This window comes from Homarus americanus, unplaced genomic scaffold (genome assembly GCF_018991925.1).
Source record: "Homarus americanus isolate GMGI-L3 unplaced genomic scaffold, GMGI_Hamer_2.0 scaffold5589, whole genome shotgun sequence".
Lineage (NCBI taxonomy): Eukaryota > Metazoa > Arthropoda > Malacostraca > Decapoda > Nephropidae > Homarus > Homarus americanus.
The window spans coordinates 3,722,333-3,737,737 of NW_024736650.1; the positions used below are offsets into that span (position 1 = coordinate 3,722,333).

Sequence of the window (15,405 nt, forward strand, 5' to 3'; positions counted from 1 at the left end):
GGGGGGGGGGGGCCAGGTTTTTGGGGGCAGCACATACACGCAGATTTTAACATCCACACGACTATCTCTTCCACGTAAACCTCGCGATGTTGAACTAAGACTGTACTTATATTTTCTTAGCATTCTCTTCAATAAGCACCCTGTTTTATATATAGTTATCTCTTGAATTCTTTATATATGTACTTATTCTCTTATACTGCATTCTTGTTTATTTTATATTATTATATATGTTTTTTATTTCATGTACCATATATTCTTATATATTCTCATATATAACTCAAACCTCTGCTTATATTTTGTCAATGTTCTTCTTTCATTTTTTTCATATATATTATATTCTCTTCTATATATTTTGTTCTAGCTATATTCTAAAACCATGGATTAACCTTGGAAACCATGTGTTTCTATCACCACACTTATTATAATACAACGGTAGCCTCCACCACCATAATTTTATTAGAATATAACCTATCTTAGTTAACTGTTAGGTATGAAACTTACTAAAAGAAGTTATTTTCAAGAGAACCAATGTAGGAAAGGACAAGTGGTGATACTAGACAAACTCAATATTTACTAACACAGTAATATACTTACCACTCAGACAAACAGAACGCACTTATTTATAAGTCATCAATCACTTCAAGAACTTGTCACTTACAATACCTCCAAACACATCACTTATTAGACAATGTATATATTTGACATGAGATTCAGTACTGAAACAACCACGATATCACGACCCTCAGGTCTTACTTAACAAGTAACAAATTAACTCTTCACTTCTTGGTTATATCATTATACCTCAGATTATCACCATAGTCACAACGATGAATACATAACACACTGACAACTCCACAATTATAGCAAGGAAAACAACATAGCACTTTTTAATCTCACCAGTGGTTCAATACTTAACCTGGGATACTATATTTCTGCTAGTTATCCCAAACAAGATACAATAATACTTAGGCCCATGTAACATGAGGAGTGCCCCAGGGTACCATGGTCTCAACAACAAATAAAGATCAAGCTGTTAGCGGGCAGAAGTAACGACACACGCCATGAAAGCCGATTGCAGGAAAAGATTCTAAATCCACTATACGAATTAACGGCATTCAACCCGTTTACCAACCCACATAGTCGATGGGTATTCAACTCAATGCACACTGGAGAGACGCTGAGGAAGAGTCACGAATGCGTAAAAAGTCAACTTCAACTATACAAAAATACGCGCCTGGCAATGGTTCAGACGATATTAAACCACATTATCGATTTAAGTACAAATTACTATAATAACACATGAACACCGATATTCACCAAAAACCGACTAAGTTAAACTGAAATAATTAAGGCAGGAACACACGTTAACATATTTGGAGACGTTGAGGAAGAGTCACGAATGCGCCATTCTCGCGTAGAGGTATTGTAGTATTTCTTCCACAAACGCTTTGCCGCGAGTAGCAGTACCAGCAAATCCGCAGTGTATGCTCGTAGTCCAGGTCGTGGGCCGCCTTACATGACGGAGGTCAACTGTTAAGCCACTGCCTACCCCGCTATATATAAGACCAGACCTGTGGTGACCTGTCTCTTTTCTACCTACACCAATCAACCAAATAACACCTCTCCTGCCTGGCGGCCCTCGCCCCCGCCGGCGAGCATGGCGACCAAGCTGGTCTCCCTCTGCATCTCACCAACCAGCTTCTACATCACGCTTAAACCATGCCGTTACCTCTCAGCACCAAACTGACTGTACATCTATACAATATGTATACAGAGAAGTACATAGGAAGTCTTTTTTTTCTATCTATCCTGAGTAAACCAAACATCACCGCACCCTACAAATGGTGACCCCCGAGTGACCATTTGTGGTTACGGATGTTGGTTCACACTGGATGGGATGAGAAAGGAAACTCACAAAGTGTTTCTACCTATAACCAACCAGCAAGCAACACCTCATCCTCCACCCCTGCCTGGCGGCCCACGCCCTCCGGTGAGCATGGCGACCCACAAGCTGGTCTCCTCTGAGCACCCTCACCATCAGCTTCTACATCAAGCTTGACCACGCTACTACCCCCAGCACCAAGCTGCATTGCATCCAATAACAATATGTATAAGAGAGCACATAGAAAGCTTTTTCCATCCCATTCCGAGTGTGAACACAAATATCCCATACCCCACAGTATATGCGTGTGGCTGCTGCAAGCGGCTCGTATTCACAATACCAGAAAGGTTTATCTTACCAACAACACAAACCTCTACCATTTTGGGACTGATTCACTTAGTTATGAATTCCGGTGTTCTTGATCAGGCACCATGTCTATTCATATATCTAATCAGAGGTTGAGCTTACAGAGTGTGAATATACACATGACAAATTAATTCTGCAGCAAGCTTGTGCTTACAAGCAACATGGCGCTATTCACGAGGCAAGTAGATTTGGAGATTATACAAAGGACAGAATAAACAAGAGATTAATGACTTTCAACAGACACTGGCACTACCAAACTATAAATATCAGATGATGCCAAGTACAAAATGATAATACCTTAGGCGACATCAGCATCGTGGATATCCCACGACGACATAAAATACACAAGGGTTACCTGACACTTACTGACACAGCGATTAACAATAAGGTTGTTGAAGTACTCAACACCACTCACAATGTGATTTGTATGTTCCAACTGTAAAACAGACATATCTAAGCGACTCAAAACAAGGGTGTTTTCTCACACTCAAATTATTTTAGAGAGGTTGGTTTCAGTAAGTCAGAAAATGGGATAACGGAGGACTGAGGAGTCTTGAAGGATGAGAAAATGGACGCCTCAGATGGAGGACCAAACGAAAGCAAGCATGTTGTGGGTTATTGAGCGTAATATGAATTATTTGATATTGAGCACTGACAAGACCGTGGTCACACAGAAGGAGGGAAGGAGGGGTGGTATGGGGAGCAAGGGGTGGTAGGTGGAGGGAGGGAGGAGGGGTGGTGGGAGGAGGAAGGGAGAGGTGGTAAGGGAAGGAGGGAGGGGTATGTGGAGGGGAGGGAGGAGGGATGGTGGAGGGGAGGAGCGTGGTAGTGGAGGGAGGAGCGGTGGTATGTGGAGCGAGGGAGGTGGTATGGAGAGGGGAGGGTGGTATGTAAAGGGAGGGAGGGTTGTATGGAGGGTGTATAGATATGTGAACACGCCTGACGCCAAGACTCTGTTACCATTCATTGTACCATTTATTCACATGTCCGCATATTACATATTATTATACCATGTCTGATATCTATGCTATGTTCAATGCCTATGTTCACTTACTATGTCCCTGGATATACTATGTCTGTACTGCGCTAGTCGAGTAAATTCAGAGGACCTTACGATTGTCCTAGTGATGTTAGCAACTTCTTGCCCAAGCAGACACCAGCCAGATCGCCTGGCCTACCACGGTTCGGGTCCCTTGTGCCGTTTTCAGCACTAAGGTTATCACGCCAAGTTTTGTAATACTTATTGAATATACCTACTGCTCGTGCTCTGGAGCCAAGAACCTTGCTCAAGGTTGCATCTACTACAGAGGTGGTATGTGGAGGAAGGGGATGGGTAGACGGAGGGAGGGTAAGGGAGAGGGGAGGTAAGTGGGGAGGGACGGGAGGGGTTGGTATGTGGAGGGGAGGGAGGTGGTGGGAGGGGAGGGAGGGGTGGGTGTGGGAGGGAAGGAGAGGTGGTATGTGGAGGAAGGGAGGGGTGGTGGGTGTAGACGGGAGGGGAGGGGTAAGGGAGGGAAGGAGAGGTGGTATGGAGGGGAGGGAGGGGTTGGTATGTAGAGGGGAGGGGAGGGTTGGTATGTGGGAGGAGGTGGTGGAGGAGGAGGGGAGGGGAGGTAAGGGGAGGGGAGGGAGGGGTTGGTGGGTGGAGGGAGGGAGGGTGCATGTAGAGGGAGGAGGAGGTTGTGGAGGAGGGGAGGGGTGGGTGTAGAGGAGGAGGCTGGTAAGGTAGAGGGAGGAGGGATGGTGGAGGAGGAGGGGTATGGAGGGAGGGGAGGGGTGGTGTGGGAGGGAGGGAGGGGTGGGTAGTGTGGAGGGAGGGAGGGGTGGTATGTGGAGGAGGGAGGTAAGGAGGAGGGGAGGGGTGGGCGTAGAGGGAGGGAGGGTGGGTATGTGGGAGGGAGGGAGGTGGTATGTGGGAGGGGAGGGAGGTGGTAGGAGGGAAGGGAGAGGGGTATGTAGGGAAGGAGGTGGTAGAGGGAGGGAGGGGTTGTAAGGTGGAGGGAAGGAGAGGTGGTATGTGGGAGGAGGGAGGGGTGGTAAGTGTAGAGGGGAGGGGAGGGGTTGTGGGTGGAGGGAAGAAGAGGTGCAGGTGTGGAGGGGAGGGGAGGGGTGGTATGTGGAGGGAGGGGAGGTGGTATGTAGAAGGAGGGAGGGGTGGTATTGTAGAGGAGGGAGGGTGGTATGTGGAGGGAGGGAAGGGTGGTATGTGGAGGGAAGGAGAGGTGGTATGTAGAGGAGGGAGGAGGAGGGAGGGTGGTATGTGGAGGAGGGAGGGTGGTATGCGAGAGGGAGGGAGGGGTGGTATGTAGAGGGAGGGGAGGTAGGGGTGGTATGTGGAGGGGGAGGGAGGGTGGTATGTAGAGGGAGGAGGGGTATGTGGATGGGAGGGAGGGGAGGATGTTGAGGGAGGAGGGAGGGGTATGTGGAGGGATGGAGGGGTGTATGTGGAGGGAGGGAGGTGGTATGTAGTGGGAGGGAGGGGTGGTATGTGGAGGGAGGAGGGCTGGAAATGTAGAGGGAGGGGGGTTGGTATGCAGAGAGAGGAGGGTTGGTATGTGGAGGAGGAGGGGTGGCATGTGGAGGGGAGGAGCGGTGGTATGTAGAGGAGGGAGGGTTGGCATGTGGAGGGACGGAGGGTTGGTATGGGAGGGGAGGGAAGCAGGCGTGGAGGGAGGGAGGTGGTATGTGGAGGGAGGGAGGGGTGGTATGTGGAGGGAAGGAGAGGTGGTATGTGGAGGGAGGTAGGGTGGTATGTAGAGGGAGGGAGGATTGGTATGTGGAGGGAGGGGTAGGGGTGGTATGTAGACGGAGGGAGGGGTTGTATGTGGAGGGAAGGAGAGGTGGTATGGAGAGGGAGGGGTGGTATGTAGAGGGGAGGGAGGGGTGGTATGTAGAGGGAAGGAAAGGTGGTATGTGGAGGGAGGGAGGGAGGTATGTAGAGGGAGGGAGGAGGTTGTGTGGAGGGAAGAAGAGGTGGCATGTGGAGGAGGGAGGGGTGCAGTGTAGGAGGGAGGGATGGGTGGGTAGAGGAGGGAGGGTTGTATGTGGGAAGGAGGAGGGGTGGTATGTGGAGGGGAGGGAGGAGTGGTATGTGGAGGGAAGGAGAGGTGGTATGTAGAGGGAGGAGGGTTGGTATGTAGAGGGAGGGAGGGTTGGTGAGGAAGGAGGGAGGGGTGGTATGTGGGAGGAGGAGCGGTGGGTAGAGGAGGGAGGCTGGTATGTGGAGGGACGGAGGGTTGGTATGTGGAGGAGGGAGGGGTGGTATGGGAGGGAGGGAGTGGTATGTGAGGGAGGGAGAGGGAGGGAGGGGGAGTGGTTGTGTGGAGGGAGGGGAGGGGGTGGATGTGGAGGGAGGGAGGGAGGGGGAGGGAGGGAGGGAGGAGGAGGGGTGGTATGAGGGAGGAGGTGGCATGTAGAGGGAGGGAGGGGTGGTATGTAGAGGGAGGGAGAGGTGGTATGTGGAGGGAGGGAGGTGTGGTATGTAGAGGAGGGAGAGGTGGTTTGTGGATGGAGGAGGGAGGTGGTATGTGGAGGGGAGGGAGGGGTGGTATGTATAGGAGGGAGGGTATGTGGAGGGAGGGGAGGTGGTATGTAGAGGGAGGGGAGAGGTGGTATGTGGAGGGAGGAGAGGGAGGTATGGACAGGAGGGAGGGTTGGTATGTGGAGAGAGGGGAGGGGTGGTATGTATAGGGATGGATGGGTGGTATGTGGAGGGAGGGGAGGTGAGTGTAGAGGGCGGGAGGGGTGGTATGTGGAGGGAGGGAAGGGTGGATGGTGAGGAGGGAGGGGGTGGTATTTGGAGGGAGGGAGGGGGGTTGTATGTGGAGGGAAGGAGAGGTGGTATGTAGAGGAGGGAGGGTGGTATGTAGAGGAGGGAGGGGTGGTATGTGGAGGGGAGGGAGGGGTGGTTTGGGGGATAGAGGGAGGGGTGGTATGTAGAGGAGAGGGAGGGGTGGGTGAATGGAGGAGAGGTGGTATGTGGAGGAGGGAGGGAGAGAGGGAGAGGTGGTATGTGGGAGGGAGGGAGGGAGAGGAGGGAGAGGTGGTATGTGGAGGGAGGGAGGGAGGGAGACGTGGTATGTGGAGGAGGGAGGGGTGGTATGTAGAGGGAGGGAGTTGTAGGTGGAGGGAGGGAGGGGTGGATGGAGGAAGGAGAGGTGGTGTAGAGGGAGGAGGGGTGGTAATGTAGAGGAGGGAGGGGTGGTATGTGGAGGGAGGAGGGGTGGTTTGGGATAGAGGAGGGGTGGTATGTAGAGGGAGGGAGGGGTGGTATGTAGAGGAGGGAGGGGTGGATGTGGAGGAGGAGGGTTGTATGTGAGGGGAAGGAGAGGTGGTATGTAGAGGGAGGGAGGGGTGGTAGGTAGAGGGAGGTAGGGTGGTATGTGGAGGGGAGGGAGGGGTGTGTGGAGGGAGGGAGGTGGTAGTGGAGGGAGGGGTGTATGTGGAGGGGAGGGAGGGGTGGTATGTAGAGGGAGGGAGGGGTGGTTTGTGGAGGGTGAGGGATGGAGGAGGGAGGGGGGTGGTATGTAATTCTGTGTCATTACTATGAATAACCAAGTCTCGGGTACACTCTAAGTATGAGAGAAAACGGAGGACTGAGGCGACCTGAAGGGATGACAAATCGAGTCCTCAGAAATTTTGTTAGTGTTTCAGTTTTGTTTGCAAAACGAACTTTAACAATATTGTCAGTACTGCACGCCATTTCTCCTCCTCACCACTAGTGTGATTCTGAGGGGCGAGGCTTAGCCCCTGCCTTCCCAGAAAAGTCGATAATCTACTTTTCCGAAAAGTAGAAAAAATCCACTTTCGGGAAAGTAGATAACCAACTTTCCCGGAAAGTAGATATTTCTCATTTTCTGTGATACAAATTTCACGTTTTCTATGATAATCTACTTTGGAATTATGTTAATACCTCCCAAGAAGTCGATAATCTACTTCCACGAGAGGGGAGGGAGAGGTGGTGATGTGGAGGGAGGAGAGGTGGTATGTGGAGGGAGGGAGAGGTGGTATGTGGAGGGAGGGAGGAAGAGGTGGTATGTGGAGGGAGGGAGGGGTGGTATGTGGAGGGAGGGAGAGGTGGTATGTGGAGGGGGGGAGAGGTGGTATGTGGAGGGAGGGAGAGGTAGTAGTGGAGGGGAGGGAGAGGTGGTATGTGAGGGAGGGAGAGTTGGTGTGTGGAGGGAGGGAGAGGTGGTATGTGGAGGGAGGGATGAAGAGGTGGTATGTGGAGGGAGGGAGGTGGTATGTGGAGGGAGGGAGAGGTGGTATGTGGAGGGAGGGGAAGGTGAGGGTGGAGGGAGGGAGAGTTGGTATGTGGAGGGAGGGAGAGGTGGTATGTGGAGGGGAGGGAGGGGTGGTATGTGGAGGGAGGGAGAGGTGGTATGTGGAGGGGAGGGAGGAAGAGGTGGTATGTGGAGGGAGGGAGAGGTGGTGTGGGAGGGAGGGAGAGGTGGTATGTGGAGGGAGGGAGGGGTGGTATGTGGAGGGGAGGGGAGAGGTGGTATGTGGAGGGGAAGGAGACGTGGTATGTGGAGGGGAGGGAGATGTGGTATGGAGGGGAGGGAGAGGTGGTATGTGGAGGAGGGAGGGTGGTATGTGGAGGGAGGAGAAGTGTATGTGGAGGGAGGAGAGGTGGTTATGTGGAGGGAGGGAGAGGTGGTATGTGGAGGAGGAGAGAGTTGGTATATGGAGGGAGGGAGAGGTGTGGAGGGAGGGAGAGTTGGTATGTGGACGGGAGGGAGGGGTGGTATTTGAGGGAGGGGAGGGGTGGTATTTGGAGGGAGGGAGGGAGGGAGGGGTGGTATGTGGAGGGAGGGAAAGGTGGTATGTGGAGGGAGGGAGAGTTGTATGTGGAGGGAGGGAGGGGTGGTATTTGGAGGGAGGGAGGGAGGGGTGGTATGGAGGGAGGAGGGGTGGTATGTGGAGGGAGGGAAGGAGGGGTGGTATGTGGAGGGAGGGAGGGGTGGTATGTGGAGGGAGGGAGGGAGGAAGGTGGAGGGAGGAGGGGTGGTATTGGAGGAGGGAGGGGTGGTATGGAGGGGAGGGAGGGGTGGTATGTGGAGGGAGGGAGGGTGGTATGTGGAGGGAGGGAGGGGTGGTATGTGGAGGGAGGAAGTATGTGGAGGAGGGGAGGGTGGTATGTGGAGGGAGGGAGGGGGTGGTATGTGGAGGGGAGGGAGGGAGGGAGAGGTGGTATGTGGGAGGGAGGGAGGGTGGTATGGAGGGGAGGGAGGGTGGTATGTGGAGGGAGGGAGGTGGTGGGTGGGAGGGAGGGAGGGTGGTATGTGGAGGAGGGAGGGGTGGTATGTGGAGGGAGGAGGGAGAGGTGGTAGGTGGAGGGAGGGAGGGTGGTATGTGGAGGGAGGGAGGGGTGGGTATGTGGAGGAGGGAGGGAGGGTGGTATGTGGAGGGGAGGGAGGGAGGGGTGGTATGTGGAGGAGGGAGGGAGGGGTGGTATGTGGAGGAGGGAGGGGGTGGTAAGGAGGAGGGAGGGGTGGTATGTGGAGGGAGGGAGGGTGGTATGGAGGAGGGAGGGAGAGGTGGTAGGTGTGGGAGGGAGGGGTGGTCTGTGTGGAGGGAGGGAGGGAGGGGTGGTATGTGGGAGGGAGGAGGGGTGGTATGTGGAGGAGGGGAGGGGTGGTATGTGGAGGGAGGGAGGGAGGGGTGGTATGTGGAGGGGGGAGGAGTGATGGTATGTGGAGGGGAGGGAGGGGTGGTATGTGGAGGAGGGTGGATGGTATGGGGAGGGAGGGAGGGGTGGTATGTGGAGGGAGGGAGGGATGGTATGTGGAGGAGGGAGGGAGGGTGGTATGTGGAGGAGGGAGGGAGGGGTAGTGGTGTGGAGGAGGGAGGAGAGTTGGTATGTGCAGGGGGAAGAGGTGGTATGTTGAGGGGAGGGAGGGGTGGTATATGTGGAGGGAGGAGGGGTGGTATGTGGAGGGAGGGAGGGGTGGTATGTGGAGGGAGGGAGGTGGTATGTGGAGGGAGGGAGGGGTGGTATGTGAGGAAGGGAGGGGTGGTATGTGAGGGAGGGGGGGTGGTAAGGGAGGGAGGGGAGGTGGTGTATGTGGAGGGAGGGAGGGGTGGTATGTGGAGGGAGGGAGAGGTGGTATGTGGAGAGGGAGAGGTGGTAGGTGGACGAAGGGAGGGAGTGAAATTGGGCCATAAATTTTACGTTTTTACGTATTTTAACGTATATTCATGTTCGAAGCTTCAAATGCTTCAATAAATCTTCAAAATGAGTCAATGAAGCTTCGTGACGTCACTCTCAACCTTCGTATATAAAGTGTCGACTAACTCATTTTCGTCCCATTCTACACCGACCACTCACTGGCTACAACTGACAGGCAGGTAAGCCCCGCACCTCCAGTCTCCATTATATACATGTAAATTTTTCCCCCGACTGTCTACAGTCAAAATGGCCAAGAGAAATGGTTATTCTTTTGGGTAGTGTTTAATATACTTGATTATGGCTTAATAAATGCAGATTTAAGTAAAAAACTTGGAAGCCGGTTGTTGCAGTTCACTTGTCTCCTTGGGTCGTATCCCCAAATTTCACTGGGCTGTAAGGCCTATCGTACCTACATTGCATCTTAAACAAATACATTAATATGGTTTAGTATTATATCAAGTGTTTCTCTAACGTCTAACCAATAATTTCTTAATGTTTTAGGCAAATATACCGACAAATGAGCCACGACAAACGAGCCTAAACTATAAGCACATTTAACCAGTAAGCGAGTTCAATGACCAGATTGGGTTATGATTACTGCATTATTTATTTTTTTTTATTTATCATTTTCCATCTTGCTTCGAAGCCCAACTCACTTTTGGCGGAGCCGGTTGGTCATAACTCAATAATTACACATTTCCCCAAGCGTTCATCACCGCCACTGTATTCAGCATTAAAAACCGCCGCAATGACAAGGTTTAACAAAAATATAACGATTTTTTGCGGAATTAAGATATAATTTTTACTGGCTAGTTCTTTGCTTACTCTTTAACTACGATTTCTGGGAGTTGAAACTGAATTTATTACGGATTTTAGCCGGACGAGACGGGGCGGGGCAGGGAGCTGGTAAATTTTTAAAAGTGGACAACCATGGATTTTACCATCGGAAAAACTCATTGCTCAACAACCCAAACTAACCCAAAAACGTAACGTAACCCAACCTAGAGGTTCGTTGGTTGTCTACTTGAAAAAAAAGTTCCTAAAATAAACGTTAAGATGTATGTAAAGACACCGTTAAAATGTATAGATAGATAAGGCAGCAACCATCTAATTAACCTCGTTAAAATATTTGGCTCGCTTGAAGATTCATCCCCCAGCTTATTTCAGCTCAAGATCAATTTAACCTTAACCAATCTACGTATTTCTATGTTCTGGTGATTTTGTTTTCTTTTTCAGATCAAGGACTGACGACAAATCCAACAACAGTTCAAAACCCTCTGTTATTGGTGTAGTGCAGTATGAGGTCATAAGTGAAGTGTGGTGTAGTATGTGGGAACAGACCACGAGCGTGAGAAGTGAATCTTCTCACACTACACAACGGTATTCCTTGATGTCAATTTTAACGTTTTGTGTGAAGGTGTGGGTGGGTGTAACCTGCTACGGTGTCATTTATGTTTTGTGAGGGTGTGGCTTGTTGTGGTGTCATGTAACGTTCTGAGTGTAGGTGGGTTTGGCTTGTTGTGGTGTCATGTAACGTTCTGAGTGTAGGTGGGTTTGGCTTGTTGTGGTGTCATGTAACGTTCTGAGTGTAGGTGGGTTTGGCTTGTTGTGGGGTCATTTAACGTTTTGTGAGATGGTGTGGGGTGTTGTATACAGGTTGGGGGGGGGGGATTGTGGTGGTGTATAGGATAGGGTTGTGTTCCCATAAGAAGGAATTGTACACGAGGTGGGCAGGTGGTTGTGGTGAAGTTTGTCGTTCAAACAAAGTGTAAACAAGCTGTCGAGGGGGACACTTAAGGGGGCATGAGGGAGGGAAGGTCTAGTAAGAGAGCTGTAGTAAACCTTGTGTGATGGCTGAATAAGCAGTGATGGCCGAGTGGTTAAGGTGTCTGACTAGAAATCAGATGGGATCTTCCCGCGTAGGTTCAAATCCTACTCGCTGCGAAAACTGGTATTTTTCAGGAGCTGCCATGCACAGGCCAACCGGCCTATTGCAAACTCCTTATTTTCTTATGTTTTCTTATGTATAGTGCATGAAGCATTGTAGAGATGTGTATTACAGCATAGTGTAGCAGTAATTTGAGCAAACTAATGTGGAGGTAATGATTTATGTAAACAGTTGGGGGCAGTTTAAGTAAATGTGGTCTAGTGGTAGATGGAAGTTGCAAGTTTAATTTTCTTTCTTCATAAATTACAACTTGAAACATGTTGCAGGTGACCGCTGATGTATGTGAAGGCCAATGGAAAAGTGACAGAACCTTAAGCAAGATTTAGCACCCAGCATGTTACTTCAGCCTCATCAGTTAAGTTACTTGTATATCTTGGCTATTATGGTCTTCCCATAAACCACTCAACACTATGCCCCTACACTGGGCAGTAGAGGGTGTGTGTGCTGGAGGGCTGTGTGTGTTGGAGGGCTCTGGATTGCTGTGTGGACTGTCAGTAGAGACTGATATTACAGTAAATTTATACAAGTCGTAGTGACGGTATAAATATACAGGACTACATGCCTGTTGGTTATTTGAGAAAATTAGTAGTAGTATAGCAGTAAATATAGCAAGTAAAGCAAGTTGTTGTGGGTGGGTTTCTATTAACTTTACTAACCTAACCATCCCAACTTACTGAAGATTAAACATACTGTAGCTAACCTAGACTGAACCAAATCAGTATGAAGCTATCTATTATATAAAAACGTGTTTTTTATCTAATATATTTAAAGAACATTAATTCAAACTATTTTATGAGCCACTTACGTTTACTTACCATGAATACAAAGTTTATTTTCAAGTTAGATAAAATTTACTTTTGTAAATTATTAAAATTTGAGAACTTTTGTACAGTTGGCGTCTGTTTAAGTACAGGTGGTCTAGTGGTAGAAGGATATTATGTTAAACCTTCATTCTTCATAAATAACTCGAAATATATTGCAGGTAACAGATTATGTACAGTACTTGAAAGCCAACATAGAGGAAGTGACAGAACCAACCTTGAGCAGGATTAACACATGATAATGCAGCCTCCCCAGTTAAGTTACCTTTGTATGGCTATCCTAAAAACCACGGAATGCAAGACTGAAAATGAGTGACTTGCTTTGTGAGAAGGGTAGGGGAAGAAGGAACGTTGGGCAGTGGAGGGACGCTCGTACGTTGGGCAGTGGAGGAGCGCTCGTACGTTGGGCAGTGGAGGAGCGCTCGTACGTTGGGCAGTGGAGGAGCGCTCGTACGTTGGGCAGTGGAGGAGCGCTCGTACGTTGGGCAGTGGAGGAGCGCTCGTACGTTGGGCAGTGGAGGAGCGCTCGTACGTTGGGCAGTGGAGGACACTCGGGCACGGGCTTTGGTGGTGCTCATACAATGGTTAAAAGTGAATGTTATGAATTTGAGTAAAATGGCATGTACTGTGAAGGAATGTTGTAATGATGCCTGTGAGAAGACTGCTGCAGCCATAAGAGCAGGAAGGCTGGTGCTAGAGTGTATGGATCTATGTAAGGATGCAAGTATAGAATGCAAGAAATTTTGGGGTAAATGTTGTGTATTGGTAATGATACATTAATGTTAATTAAGAATGATCTAAATTCAAAATCTCATTACAGGTGGTTGATGTACAAGATCGATGCACCAGATGTGAAAGCAAGATGGCCAGATGACGTCAGGGACTGTTCTCTACTGTCAACCAGCCCACACCTTCATGACTACCACCTTATTAAGCACAAATTTATTTATACAATTAAGAAAATAATTTAAACTAAAGTAAAGTAATATTTAAGAACGTAAAAGTAGTCCTTGAGTCAAGCCAAACCTTATAAAAAAAGGTAGATATATTGTGTAATGGTTGGCACTTGTATCGAGAAAGAGAATATAATGTTGGCTCTCATTATACAATATATGTTCATAATCAAATAAACACTGAATAAATTTGACATCTTTTATACTCCGATTTTGGAAAAGTAGAATAATAATCTTGTAAACTGAACTTTACACCTGAAGGTGAGGTGTGAAGTACTGTATATGGATCCTCTGTGATGCCAACATGATAGCCTATGTATAGTACTTATCATTAATTGACATCCAAGTGCCAGCCTATGTAGAACCGTTACAAACTAATGCCCATGTAGTGACCTATTGGGTATGCAAAGTCAAAACTCATGATGACCACAGGACTGTACCTACAGAAGGCATTGTAATATCTCATTTCGGTGTAGTTATTACGAGATGTACATTATCAAAAATGCACTTTATGGTGGTGTTAGACAATGACTCCCTCAGAAACAACAGGTGTCGGTGCTCATTTTGAAATTCATTGGCCATGTCCGTAAACATACGTTTTTGATTCTGTAGATACTATTATTTTGAAAATAATAGTACATGAAAGTAAAGTACGGTAGGGATTTTACTTACGGAATGTTGACAATCTGGACACTGCACACCAATTGGTGAATGGAAGTCAGTTTTGCTTAAACTTATTATGTACAACACGCAATGTAAATTAACTTAGTTGTACAAAAAGCTAGACTGAAATCCAATAGTCAAGTTTAAAATTGTAACGAATTGAAATGAAATACAGGTAATTTGATGGTGGTATAGTGGTAGTGTGTATATCTCGCAAAACTGTCCTGGGGCCCCAAACTCCAGCCTGGGACAGATGTGAGAAGGGTGTTGAACAGTGTAAACCTAGCAAATATCACACCCATACCTACCTGCCCATCTACCATCCCCCTCATCATTCACACACATGCCCAAAAGGCTAGTAAATTGACAAGTGATGAAAACTAAAGACTTGGTCATTTAGATAAATTTAGAAATCCCCATATACTGGTCTGTACTGTATCAGGTCAAAATTATTCACAAAGTACATGACTTCCATTATTAGATCAAACTAAATCTTGTGTAAGACCAAAACCTGACATGATATAATCATTAAGGTCTAGTGTAATAAACTAACCTTAAGTGGAGTCCCTTATAAACGTTGAATTAAGAAATACTTGATAGATTATGTAAAATCGTGATGACGCCTCCATCACAATATATCTGCAGAGAAATAATGTTAGCATAGTGGTAAAGTGCTTATTTCGAAATGAGTAACATTTTTATCTTGTGAGATGTTCCCAACCATTGCAAGTTCCGATTTCCTCCTGCACTAATACTAGATAATAAAGGTTTTAATTCATAACAGTTTACTTGACATTCGGGTAGTCTTATTAAGTACCTAGACAGCGCAGGTATAACCCAAGGAACAATAAGGATATTTGACAAGTTCTTTAGTAGTCTTTCTGTATCAAACTTCCGGAGTATTATTGCAAACGCATATGTATTGTATAATAAAAAATAAACTATATACAATTCCTTTTATTGTTAAATTTTTCATGTCTACAAAACCTAATATACTGTGCACTACCTGGGTGGTCTTGCCATACTAAACAGTGGTATCACCTAGTGAAAGTGAGTGTATATGTAAATATCTCGCTTATCGATACTATCCAAATATAAAATACTACAATGCTGGTCTTGGTAAATATACAGTAAACATGGTCTTCTTGATAAAATAAAAGTTACTGTACCTTGTACTACCATAAATTGGTCTGAAAACGAAGTAATGCAGTGGTGATCAAGTAGCCCTCCTCCTTTATCCGGGCTGGGGACCGGCATGTTCAGTCGAACAAGGCGGAGTTACTACTGTGTATCTACTAACTATGGTGCTGTTACTATTACAAAAATAACCTTTACCACCCTCCAGGAAGCACCTTGTTGTGGGTCCACAGTCAGCCAAACAAACCTGGAATACAAAAAGTTTTAGACAATGTTCATAAATACCTTACATATATTGTAGATAATACATATTGTCAAGTACTTTACCTGTTTGGTGGGGGTTCTTGTCCTGCCAGACGTTCGCCTCAGCCAGTCAACGATTCACCTGAGCCGTTCACCTCAGACAGCCACACAATCTGAAAGATTTAAAAAGACCCTCAGGGTGTGTGGATGGGAGGAAGGGT

The 15,405-nt window shown here is 48.0% G+C and overlaps 1 long non-coding RNA gene and 1 other non-coding gene across 2 annotated transcripts; both read left to right on the forward strand.

The window, feature by feature from the left end:
- Positions 1-9,566: 9,566 nt before the first annotated feature.
- On the forward strand, positions 9,567-12,444 carry LOC121872210. The gene is made up of 4 exons (XR_006090058.1): positions 9,567-9,598; positions 10,656-10,799; positions 11,634-11,721; positions 12,350-12,444. It is a non-coding gene; the product is annotated as an uncharacterized LOC121872210 (long non-coding RNA).
- Trnas-aga lies at positions 11,282-11,363 on the forward strand. The gene has a single exon. It is a non-coding gene; the product is annotated as a tRNA-Ser (tRNA).
- Positions 12,445-15,405: the final 2,961 nt, after the last annotated feature.